Source organism: Oncorhynchus mykiss, chromosome 25 (assembly GCF_057628025.1).
Source record: "Oncorhynchus mykiss isolate SJ-2025 chromosome 25, ASM5762802v1, whole genome shotgun sequence".
In the NCBI taxonomy this organism is placed as follows: Eukaryota; Metazoa; Chordata; class Actinopteri; order Salmoniformes; family Salmonidae; genus Oncorhynchus; species Oncorhynchus mykiss.
Genome location: NC_143046.1, coordinates 5,335,126 through 5,348,178, shown reverse-complemented (window position 1 = coordinate 5,348,178; position 13,053 = coordinate 5,335,126). Strand labels below are relative to the sequence as shown.

At 45.8% G+C, this 13,053-nt stretch overlaps 1 long non-coding RNA gene across 1 annotated transcript in view; it reads left to right on the top strand.

The window, feature by feature from the left end:
- LOC149971520 (uncharacterized) overlaps positions 1-6,410 on the top strand; it is a 57,842-nt gene extending 51,432 nt beyond the window's left edge. Inside the window, exon 3 of the long non-coding RNA XR_016492120.1 lies at positions 6,213-6,410. This is a non-coding gene — a long non-coding RNA (uncharacterized LOC149971520). The remainder of the gene's footprint in view (positions 1-6,212) is intronic.
- Positions 6,411-13,053: the final 6,643 nt, after the last annotated feature.

Here is a 13,053-nt window from a genome sequence, read left to right as displayed (position 1 = left end):
GCAACAATGGCTGACACTTAAGTAACGTGCCATAGAATTCTGCGGCACCCTGCAAGCTGTGTTGCGGTACGCCTCAACTTTTTCTAGGAAGAACCACTATACATCTGCTCTGACGCTCGTTGGATGTGGCAGGGCTTGCAAACTATTACGGACTACAAAGGGAAACCCAGCTGCGAGTTGCCCAGTAACATGAGCCTACCAGATGGGCTAAATTATTTTTATGCTCGCTTCGAGGCAAGCAACACTTAAGCATGCATTAGAGCACCAGCTGTTCCGGATGACTGTGTGATCACACTCACCGTAACCGATGTAAGCGAGACCATTAACTTCTTGATGCACCCATCCCGTTAGCGGGATCATTTTCGCCAACATCTGCTGATTTGCAGAGCGCCAAATTCAAATTAAATTACTAAAAATATTTAATTTTCATGAAATCACAAGTGTATAGCAAAACATAGTTCAGCTTGTTCTTAATCCACCTGGCGTGTCAGATTTCAAAAAAGTTTTTCGGTGAAAGCATACCAAGCGTTTATGTCTGCTAGCACATTTATTGTGTTACTTTGTGATTGATTAGATGTTTTTTACTTTAATTTATTTAGTAAATGTTTCATTAACTCTATTTCTTGAACTGTATTGTTATTTAAGGGCTTGTAAGTAAGCATTTCACGGTAAGGCTACACTTGTTGTTTTTGGCACATGTGACAAATAACATTTTATTTGATGGTGAAAAACAAAGGATATGATTGCCTACTTCACCCTTATTTTATTTGCAAAAAAGTACTGTGTAGTTCCTGAACCAATACATGGCATAAAAGTTATGAACTACTGAAAACACTACCCATATTTGAATTTAGTTCAACCACCACCTATCTTCTGCTAAATGTAGTTAACTTCCTAGTTGAACTACGTGTAGTTCACTACTCCACAATGCTGTAAGAAAGGCATATAGAGATGTATTCATTATTACTGGGTAGTAGCTAGCAACAGGTCTCTATAGATTCATTATTTACCTCTCTCTCTGTCTGCTAGCAACCTGTGGTGGAAAAACTATCCAATTGGAAAACTTGAGTAACGCTAAAGATACATGAATAGAAAATGACTCGAGTAAAAGTGAAAGTCACCCAGTAAAATACTACTTGAGTAAAAGTGAAAGTCACCCAGTAAAATACTACTTGAGTAAAAGTGAAAGTCACCCAGTAAAATACTACTTGAGTAAAAGTGAAAGTCACCCAGTAAAATACTACTTGAGTAAAAGTGAAAGTCACCCAGTAAAATACTACTTGAGTAAAAGTCTATTCATATTTGGTTTTAAGTATACTTAATATACTCTAGGTCACCAGGCTGCTCGTTATGGCGCACACCTGTCACCATGGTTACACGCACCTGCGCATCCTCAGACTCACCTGGACTCCATCATCTCCTTGATTACCTTCCCTATATATGTCACTCCCTTTGGTTCCTTCCTCAGGTGTCATTGTTTCTGTTTCCTGTGTGTGTGTGTGCTGTTAGTGTTTCTTGTTTTGTATTATGTTGTATTTATTTTTAGTGAAGCACTCACTCCCTGAACTTGTTTCCCGACACTCAGCGCACATCGTTACACTTTCACATCCCTTATAAACCAGACAGCACAATTTTCTTGGTATTTTAATGCTTGTATAGCCAGGGGAACACTCCAACACTCAGACATAATTTACAAATGAAGCATTTGTGTTTAGTGAATCTGTCAGATCAGAGGCAGTAGGGATGAGCAGGGACGTTCTCTTGATAAGTGTGAAATGGACCATTTTCTTGCTAAGCATTCGAAGTGTAACGAGTACTTTCGGGTGTCAGGGAAAATGTACAGAGTAAAAAGGACATTTATTTTCTTTAGGAATGTAGTAAAAGTAAAAGTTGTCAAAAAAATAAATAGTAAAGTACAGATACCCCCCCAAAAAACAACTTAAGTAGTAATTTATAAGTATTTTTACCTAAACTTTTTACCACTGGTAGCAACAGCCCTCGATACTGGAGATGCATAATGAATCTCTCTCTCCCGTCTCCGTCTGCTAGCAACAGGTCTCTATAGATTCATTATTTACCTCTCTCTGTCTGCTAGCAACAGGTCTCTATAGATTCATTATTTACGTCTCTCTCTGTCTGCTAGCAACAGCACTCTAAAGATTCATTATTTACCTCTCTCTCTGTCTGCTAGCAACAGGTCTCTATAGATTAATTATTCACCTCTCGCTCTCTGTCTGCTAGCAACAGATCTCTATAGATTAATTATTCACATGTCTCTCCTATCTCCGTCTGCTAGCAACAGATCTCTATAGATGCATTATCTACCTCTCCCTCTGTCTGCTGGCAACAGGTCTCTATAGATTCATTATTTACCTCTCTCTCCTGTCTCTGTCTGCTAGCAACAGGTCTCTATAGATTCATTATTTACCTCTTTCTCTGTCTGCTAGCAACAGATCTCTATAGATTAATTATTTACCTCTCTCTCTCTGTCTGCTAGCAACAGCTCTCTATAGATGCATTATTTACCTCTCTCTCCTGTCTCCTTCTGCTAGCAACAGGTCTCTATAGATTAATTATTTACCGCTCTCTCCTGTCTCCTTCTGCTAGCAACAGGTCTCTATAGATTAATTATTCACCTCTGACTGTCTGCTAGCAAGAGGTCTCTATATATTCATTATTTACCTCTCTCTCTTTCTGCTAGCAACAGCTCTCTATCGATTCATTATTTACCTCTCTCTCCTGTGTCCGTCTGCTAGCAACAGGTCTCTTTAGATTCATTATTTACCTCTCTCTCTGTCTGCTAGCAACAGCTCTCTATAGATTCATTATTTACCTCTCTCTCTGTCTGCTAGCAACAGGTCTCTATAGATTAATTATTCACCTCTGACTGTCTGCTAGCAACAGGTCTCTATAGATTCATTATTTACCTCTCTCTCTGTCTGCTAGCAACAGCTCTCTATCAATTCATTATTTACCTCTCTCTCCTGTGTCCGTCTGCTAGCAACAAGTCTCTTTAGATTCATTATTTACCTCTCTCTCTGTCTGCTAGCAACAGCTCTCTATAGATTCATTATTTACCTCTCTCTATGTCTGCTAGCAACAGGTCTCTATAGATGCATTATTTACCTGTCTCTCCTGTCTCTGTATACTAGCAACAACTGCATCCCAAACGGCACCCTATCCCATATGTTCTCTGGTGAAAAGCAGTGCACTAAATCAGAAATAGGGCAAACTTTGGAAGGCGTTCGGTTCTCGTACTTTACCCACATCCTCTCCTCTATTCTGCCAACTGCTCAGAGCCTCAGAAGTAAAGCACAGTCTAAATCCCTCTATGCAATTTTCAGCGACCACTGTCATATGGAAAATGGAACTTTAATTGCTTGTGCCGTTCTGATAAGTCATGGAGAATTTCATTTCCAGTTTGCAGGTTCCAAGCACGTGGGTATTGCTGCCACGGCTTCAGTGATGCTTTGCTTCTGATTTCATAGAACACTGATCATAGAACCACTAGCCTACAGCTCTCTATGTCTCTCTATGTCTCTCTCTCTCTCTCTCTCTCTCAATGCAAATAGTCTGCGTAGACATTTGATTAGCTGCTCAGGAGTCTAATGGCTTGGGGGTAGAAGTTATTTACCTCTTGGACCTAGACTTGGCGCTCCGGGTACAGCTTGTCGATGTGGTAGCAGAGAGAACAGTCTATGACTAGGGTGGCTGGAGTCTTTGACAATTTTTAGGGCCTTCCTCTGACAGGGGGGCCTTACGCACTATCCTACTGCCTTGCGGTCGGAGGCCAAGCAGTTGCCATACCAGGCAGTGATGCAACCCGTCAGGATGCTCTCAATGGTGCAGCTGCAAAACCTTTTGTGGATCTAAGGACCCATGCCAAAACTTATCAGTCTCCTGAGGGGGAATAGGTTTTGTTGTGGCCACTGTCTTGGTGTGCTTGGACCATGTTAGTTTGTTGGTGATGGAACTCTCAACCTGCTCCACTACAGTCGATGAGGTCCTCATTTTCCTGTAGTCCACAAACATCTCCTTTGTCTTGATCACGTTGAGGGAGAGGCTGTTGTCTTGTCTTGGCACCACACGGTCAGGTCTCTGACCTCCTCCCTATAGGCTTTCTCATTGTTGTCGGTGATCAGGCCTACCACTGTTGTGTCATCAGTAAACTTAATGATGGTGTTGGAATCATGCCTAGCTGTGCAGTCATGTGTGAACACGGAGTACAGGAAGGGACTGAGCATGCACCCCTGAGGGGACCCCGTGTTGAGGATCAGTGTGGAGAATAAAAATTGGAGTGGCTCTAGGGTTTCTGGGATATTGGTGGTGATGTGAGCCATGACCAGCCTTTCAAAGCACTTCATGGCTACAGACGTGAATGCTACGGGTTGGTAGTCATTCAGCCAGGTTACCTTCGTGTTCTTGGGCACAGGGACTATGGTGGTCTGCTTGAAACATGTTGGTATTACAGAGTCAGAAAGGGAGAGTTTGAAATTGTCAGTGAAGATACTTGCCAGTTGGTCAGCGCATGCTAGGAGTACACATCCTGGTAATCCATCTGGCCTTGTGGCCTTGTGAATGTTGACCTGTTTTAAAGGTCTTACTCACATCTGCTGTGGAGAGTTTGATAACATAGTCGTCCGGAACAGCTGATGCTCTCATGCATGTTTCAGTGTTACTTGCCTCGAAGTGAGCATCGAAGTGATTTAGCTTGTCTTGTAGGCTTGTGTCACTTGGCAGCTCTCGGCTGTGCTTCCCTTTTTAGTCTGTAATGGTTTGCAAGCTGAGCCACATCCAAAGAGCGTCAGAGCCGGTGTAGTACGATTCGATCTTAGTCCAGTATTGACGCTTTGCCTGTTTGATGGTTCGTCTGAGGGCATAGCGGGATTTCTTACAAGCTTCCGGGTTAGAGTCCCGCTCCTTGAAAGCAACAGCTCTACCCTTTAGCTCAGTGCAAATGTTGTCTGTAATCCATGGCTTCTGGTTGCGGTATGTACGTACGGTCACTGTGGGGACAATGTCCTTGATGCATTTATTGATAAAGCCAGTGACTAATGTGGTGTACTCCTCAATGCCATCGGAAGAATCCCAGAACATATTCCAGTCTGTGCTAGCAAAACAGTCCTGTAGTTTAGCACCAGCTTTGGCTGACCACTTTTTTTATAGACCTTAGTCATTGGTGCTTCCTGCTTAAATGTTTGCTTGTAAGCAGCAATCAGGAGGATATAATTATGGTAAGATTTGCCAAATGGAGGGTGAAGGAGAGCTTTGTACACATCTCTGTGTGTGGAGTAAAAGTGGTCTAGATTTTTTTCCCCTCTGGTGGCAAATTTAACATGCTGATAGAAATTAGGTCAAACTAATTTAAGCTTACCCTGCATTAAAGTCCCCGATCACTAGGAGCGCCACCTCTGAATAAGCGTTTTTGTTTGCTTTATGGCTGTATTCAGCTCATTGAGTGCGGTTTTAGTGCCAGCATCGGTCTGTGGCGGTATGTAGTCAGGTACGGAAATTACAGATGAAAACTCCCTAGGTAGATAGTGTGGTCTACAGCTTGTCATGAGATACTCTACCTCAGGCGAGCAAAACGTTGGGACTTCCTTATATATCGCGCACCAGCTGTTTACATAAATGCATAGGCCCCCACCCCGTGTCTTACCAGAGGTTGATGTTCTGTCCTGCCAATGGACTGTATAACCCACCAGCTGTGTTTTCTTAATGTCGTCGTTCAGCCACGACTCGGTGAAAGATATTACCGTTTTTAATGTCCCATTGGTAAGATAAATGTGCTTTCAGTTCATCCCATTACTTTTCCAGTGATTGAGCGTTAGCTAGCAGGACAGAAGGCAAGGGCAGACTAGTCACTCGTCGACTTATCCTCACAAGGCACCTGTTACATCTGCCCCTGATATGATACCTCTCACCCTGTGTCTCCCTAACCTGCGGCCACTCGCCCAGTGCTCTCTCCTTCTCTCTCTTTGGGTGTATCTGATTGTGTGAGTGGAGACAAGTGTGCTGGAGTCAGAGCAGGTTCCCACCAGCTGCAACCTGTTCCATAATCAATACCTCTACAAATGCTCAGCCCTGACACTTCAACACTGCCAGATTGTATCCTCTGCTCAGTCAGTCTGAATTTCTAGCTGTTTGTTCCTGCGTGTTATCCTTCGGTGCCTGTTTTCCCTGGCATGACGCTGCTTTTCTCTCCGCTACAGTTCCTTCCGCTCCGACTCTGGTCCATGTCACCAGTCCCTCGTCTCGTCAGTCCTGCTCCCCTGCACTGGACCCCACTCTACTGCTTCCTTGGATTCCGCTCTGGACCTGCTTCCCCTGCCCCTTCTCCTCTTTCCCCAGCGGCAACATTATGTACAAAACAAGTTACGAACATCGAGAATTAACAAACAAAATAGGTTGGTTATGAGCTGATAACACTGCAGCCCGTCACGAATACAATATACAACAGTCCTAGATTTTGTCTTTTGTTGCCTGACTTGTAAAGTAAAATACTTTTATCAGAGAAGGCATGGTGACTCTGTAGACAATAAAGACAACCCCTTTGGATTCAATCAAAGGAGCGTTGGCAATGTGCCTTTTAAAGTCAACTTCCCTTGACAAAGGCCTAAGTACCTTTTATTAGAGAGGGTGAACATACGGAACATACAGCCAGAACGTGTCACAGGGTTAAACTGGTAAACATCATATATTCACGCTGCAGAGTGACTGTCCTGGCTGTGTAATAATTATTAATAGATGGTATTTATCTATCAGGATTTGACTCGTTAGAAGAGCCGAGCTGAGAGGGAAAAAAAGATGGGTGTCATCAGCCCCACACACTGATAAATTATGTATCATGTTTACATGTGTTATGCATATGATCAAAATACATTATGAGTCTTGAACTAAGTCTAACTGGAATACTCAGCTCCTTCTAATGTGACCGTTTCATCTTTATATCCATTGAACTTGGAATATAAAGCAAACTAATTTATCTGAGAAATTTGACTAATTAGATGCAGCAACAACATCAACAACTATGATACAGTCGTAGATGTTGAATTCACAGGGTTGAAAAACTGTTGTAGAAGTTATGTTTTCATATCCTTACGCTCGCTGGATTGTTTGTTGTTTTCAGAGTGATTCTCCGACATTATTGCTTGACAGCAACAGGTGGCGACTGCACTTGGCTGAAGACTGAAGCTATGTCCCAGTTAACTCTCCTACCCCCCCCCCCCCCCCCCCCCAAGTACTTCAATTGAATGATTTGAAAATAAATGACTGGTATAAGAAACGCCCACTAGCCCATGCCTCCACCAATCCAATGCCAGCAACAGGTGGCAACTACAATACACTTGCCTGAAGATTATCTTCCATCGTTAGATGGAAACTTTCGATAAGCAACAGGTGAGTAGCACTGTTCACCAGTGCACCAAAACTCAGACCAACAGACTGTTCTCCCTGCTCACCGTTCAGCAGGCAGTACCAGTGCACCAAAGCCCAGACCAAAAGACTGTTCTCACCGTTCAGCAGGCGGTACCAGTGCACCAAGGCCCAGACCAACAGACTGTACTCCCTGCTCACCGTTCAGCAGGCGGTACCAGTGCACCAAGGCCCAGACCAACAGACTGTACTCCCTGCTCACCGTTCAGCAGGCGGTACCAGTGCTGCTCACCACACCAAGGCTCAGACCAACAGACTGTTCTCTCTGCTCACTGTTCAGCAGGCGGTACCAGTGCACCAAGGCTCAGACCAACAGACTGTTCTCCCTATTCACCGTTCAGCAGGCGGTACCAGAGCACCAAGGCTCAGACCAACAGACTGTTCTCGGTGCTCACCGTTCAGCAGGCAGTACCAGTGCACCAAGGATCAGACCAACAGACTGTTCTCCCTGCTCACCGTTCAGCAGGCGGTACCAGTGCACCATGGCTCAGACCAACAGACTGTTCTCCCTGCTCACCGTTCAACAGGCGGTACCGGTGCACCAAGGCTCAGACCAACAGACTGTTCTCCCTGCTCACCGTTCAGCAGGTGGTACCAGAGCACCAAGGCTCAGACCAACAGACTCCAAAACAGCTTCTATTCCTTGGCCATAACTTCTAAATGACAAACAGCTACTGTTTCCCCTCATACCTACGCTGCTGCTACAATGATTATTGATTAGATTTATTACTATCACTGCTGTCATTACCATTAGTATCGACACTTCTCCTGCTACTGGTCACTATTACTGGTGTTAACATGTCTATATTACCATTAGTATTTATACATTCCTGCTACCACTCACTTTACAGTCCTGTTAACATGTATATATTACCATTAGTATTTATACATTCCTGCTACCACTCACTTTACAGTCCTGTTAACATGTATATATTACCATTAGTATTTATACATTCCTGCTACCACTCACTTTACAGTCCTGTTAACATGTATATCCACATATCACGTCTACACACACACACACTTATGCTGCTGTTTACTGTTGTTATTATTGTCATTATTTATACTGCTCCCGGTCACTTCATCCTAATCCCTGCTTTGGATAGGATATACTGTACATAGGTATCTGAATATACCCTGTATACACACAATATGATTTCTTACTTCTCATGTTTGTTTTGTTTTGTTGTTGCTTTTTATTAGTTATAATATCTTGATATTGATTACAGCCCTGGTGGTTAGGCCTTGTAAGATAAGTATTTCACTGTACTTGGGCACGTGACATATAAAGCTAGAAACTTGATGTGACTGAGACCTCAGGGTTGGATTCACTCTGTATCGCTGAAGGTCAGTGTTTAAAAGCGCGGTTGAAAATGATAGGCAACGTTTTCCTGCGTTAGTGGAGACTGCATTCACGGTTGAAAAAAGTTGCATAAGTCGCTTTAATCTGATAAGCGATAACAGATTGAATCTAGTCTCCATTCTCACAGCCGTAATGGTCCTGTGCGTTACATCATATGCAAATTACCCTCCAAAAGTTACTATCATTGGTTAATCAAAATGAATATGTGGTGTTGATTACAAAGGCAGTATTCAGAGTAGGTCTTCTCTCTTTTTACAGTAAATTACTGTTTTCTGTGCACCGCTCCTGAGTTTGATGAACACGTTTATCTTTGGGAACATGCTATTATGAGACCTCCATTAGGCACCGGTATTGTATTCTTCCTTTAATGAAATTGATTTTATCCACTAACCAATTGTGTGGTGGCTGGGAAGGCGACAGGAGAGACAGTGTGTACCAAATGGTATCCATTTTCCCTACATAGTGCACTATTTTTGACCAATGGACTCTGTTTAAAAGTAGTGCCCTGCACACCGGTTGCCATTCGAGACGTAGACAGAGACTTTAATTCAATCTGAAACAGAGGAGTGAAGGGAGGCATGAAAACATCAAAGGTCTCAGAGGAAGAGAGAGTAGCAAGGTGAGTGGCGGACAGGCGGACAGGCGGGCAGGCGGGCAGGCGGGCAGGCGGGCAGGCTGGCAGGCGGGCAGGCGGACAGGCAGCAGCTAGTGTTTAGTGTTCGCTCTCATTCTCTCCATCCCAAAGCCTGTCTAACTCCCCTTTCTAAAATAAATGTCCTCTCCAGTTAATTGGTGGATACGGCTGAGGATGGGGCTCTTACTCCTCTCCCATGTCTCTCTCCTCTCTGAAACTCCTCCTCTCCTCCTCCCTGCCCTGCCCTCCTCTCCTCTCCTCCTCTCCTCCTGCTCTGATGAAACTCCCTGGGACAATCTCAATTGCATAGTTCTTGAATCCTCGGTCCTCGCCTCCTTCTCAAAACCCATTGGAAGAGAAGTTCAGAGAGGAGGAACCTGGCTTTCTCAACCAATGGGTTTTGAGAAGGAGGAGAGGAGAGAGGACGTGAGGAGTATGCAAGTGAGATCTTCCCCCTCTCTCCTTCACATATCCTCTCCTCTCTTCTCTTCTCTCTTCTCTCCTCTCCCTACCTCTCCTCTCCTCTCCTCTCCTCTCCTCTCCTCTCCCCTCCTCTCCCCTCTCCACTTCTCCTCCCCGAAAACAAAACCTCCATTCCTGTTGCCAGGCACATTACTGCATAGTCACTGCGCCAGCATCCCCATGGCAACAGATATATGCAACAGCCTCCCCCCCTCTCTTCCATCCTCTCCCTCCCTCCCTCCCTGTGCCTCCCCCCCAGTTTAGTTCACTTCTCTTCAATAATAAATCCAAAGAGTTATACAGTATAAATGTGCAGCATTTCTTTCCCACTGTACACAGGTAACAATGCAGTGTGTGGCGGAGGTGGAGGGAACGGAGAGAGAACACATCTGAAGCATCCATCTGTCAGTTGAAAAATCTGTTTTTTACTTTTCATTCTGGTTGCTATTGGAAACTGAGAGCGAAAGGCAGCAGCATTAGCAGAAAGGGGCAGATGAATGTGTTCGCCAGAACCCACTAGTTCCTCCCTAATGGCACCCTATTCAACATAGACCACACTACCATATAGACAGAAAGAGAGAGGGGAATAAAGAGAGCGAGAGAGAGCAGCAACATGGTATGCATCGCCAGCCTTGACTCACACTGATGATGTGTATCTTCCCTGACAAAGCACAGACAGACAGACAGACAGACAGACAGACAGACAGACAGACCAGTAACATGCGGAGGGAGACCAGCAACATGCTGAGGGAGACGGCACAGGATCCCAGTCAACATGCTGAGGGAGACGGCACAGGGCCCCGGTCAACATGCTGAGGGAGACGGCACAGGGCCCCGGTCAACATGCTGAGGGAGACGGCACAGGGCCCCGGTCAACATGCGGAGGGAGACGGCACAGGGCCCCGGTCAACATGCGGAGGGAGACGGCACAGGGCCCTGGTCAACTTGCGGAGGGAGACGGCACAAGGCCCTGGTCAACATGCGGAGGAAGATGGCACAGGGCCCTGGTGAACATGTGGAGGGAGACCAGCAATATGCAGAGGGAAACGGCACATTGCCCAGGTCAACATGCGGAGGGGGGCGGAACAGCGCCCCGGTCAACATGCGGAGGGAGACGGCACAGGGCCCTGGTCAACATGCGGAGGGGGACGGCACAGGGCCCCGGTCAACATGCGGAGGGGGACGGCACAGGGCCCGGGTCAACATGCGGAGGGAGACGGCACAGGGCCCTGGTCAACATGCGGAGGGAGACGGCACAGGGCCCCGGTCAACATGCGGGTTCTGTTGTTTCGTCTTCTAGGAATGTGGAGTACAACACACAGGCTAATCAATAATGAGCAGTTTGTGTCACTAATTAATCTGAGATTCGTTTTACGTTACTGTATAGTATCTAGCTGTGAGGGAGACCAGCAACATGCTGAGGGAGACGGCACAGGATCCCGGTCAACATGCTGAGGGAGACGGCACAGGGCCCCGGTCAACATGCTGAGGGAGACGGCACAGGGCCCCGGTCAACATGCTGAGGGGGGCGGAACAGGGCCCTGGTCAACATGCGGAGGGAGACGGCACAGGGCCCCGGTCAACATGCGGAGGGAGACTGCACAGGGCCCTGGTCAACATGATGTGGGAGACGGCACAGGGCCCTGGTCAACATGCGGAGGGAGACGGCACAGGGCCCTGGTCAACATGCGGAGGGAGACGGCACAGGGCCCTGGTCAACATGCGGAGGGAGACGGCACAGGGCCCTGGTCAACATGCGGAGGGGGACGGCACAGGGCCCCGGTCAACATGCGGAGGGAGACGGCACAGGGCCCCGGTCAACATGCGGGTTCTGTTGTTTCGTCTTCTAGGAATGTGGAGTACAACACACAGGCTAATCAATAATGAGCAGTTTGTGTCACTAATTAATCTGAGATTCGTTTTACGTTACTGTATAGTATCTAGCTGTCTGCTGCCTCCCGACACATTATGATACCGGTCTCTGTCTCTCTCTCTCTCTCTCCCCTTCTCTTTTCTTGTTTTCTTTTCTCTCTCCACATCTTCTCTCTCCACATCATCTCTCTCAAAATATACAGTGGGGCAAAAAAGTATTTAGTCAGCCACCAATTGTTCACTTAAAAAGAGAGAGAGGCCTGTAATTTTCATCATATGAGAGAAAATGAGAGAAACAAATCCAGAAATTCACATTGTAGGATTTTTAATGAATTTATTTGCAAATTGTGGTGGAAAATAAGTATTTGGTCAATAACAAAAGTTTATCTCAATACATTGTTATTTACCCTTTGTTGGCAACGACAGAGGTCAAACGTTTTCTGTAAGTCTTCACAAGGTTTTCACACACTGTTGCTGGTATTTTGGCCCAATCCTCAATGCATATCTCCTTTAGAGCAGTGATGTTTTGGGGCTGTTGCTGGGTGTAACAGTATAAGTTTAAACCGTCCCCTCGCCCATACCCGGGCGCGAACCAGGGACCTTCTGCACACATCAACAACTGACACCTACGAAGTGTCGTTACTCATCGCTCCACAAAAGCCGTGGCCCTTGCAGAGCAGGGGGAACTACTACTTCAAGGTCTCAGAGCAAGTGACGTCACTGATTGAAACGCTATTTAGCGCCCACGCTAACTAAGCTAGCCGTTTCACATCCGTTACATGGGCAACATGGACTTTCAACTCCCTCCAAAGATTTTCTATGGGGTTGAGATCTGGAGACTGGCTAGGCCACTCCAGGACCTTGAAATGCTTCTTACAAAGCCACGCCTTCGTTGCCCGGGTGGTGTGTTTGGGATCATTGTCATGCTGAAAGACCCAGCCACGTTTCATCTTCACTGCCCTTGCTGATGGAAGGAGGTTTTCACTCAATACATGGCTCCATTTGTTCTTTCCTTTACATGGATCAGTCGTCCTGGTCCCTTTGCAGAAAAACAGCCCCAAAGCATGATGTTTCCACCCCCATGCTTCACAGTAAGTATGGTGTTCTTTGGATGCAACTCAGCATTCTTTGTCCTCCAAACACAACGAGTTGAGTTTTTACCAAAAGGTTATATTTTGGTTTCATTTGACCATATGACATTCTCCCAATCTTCTTCTGGATCATCCAAATGCTCTCTAGCAAACTTCAGATGGGCCTGGACATGTACTGGCTTAGCAGGGGGACACGT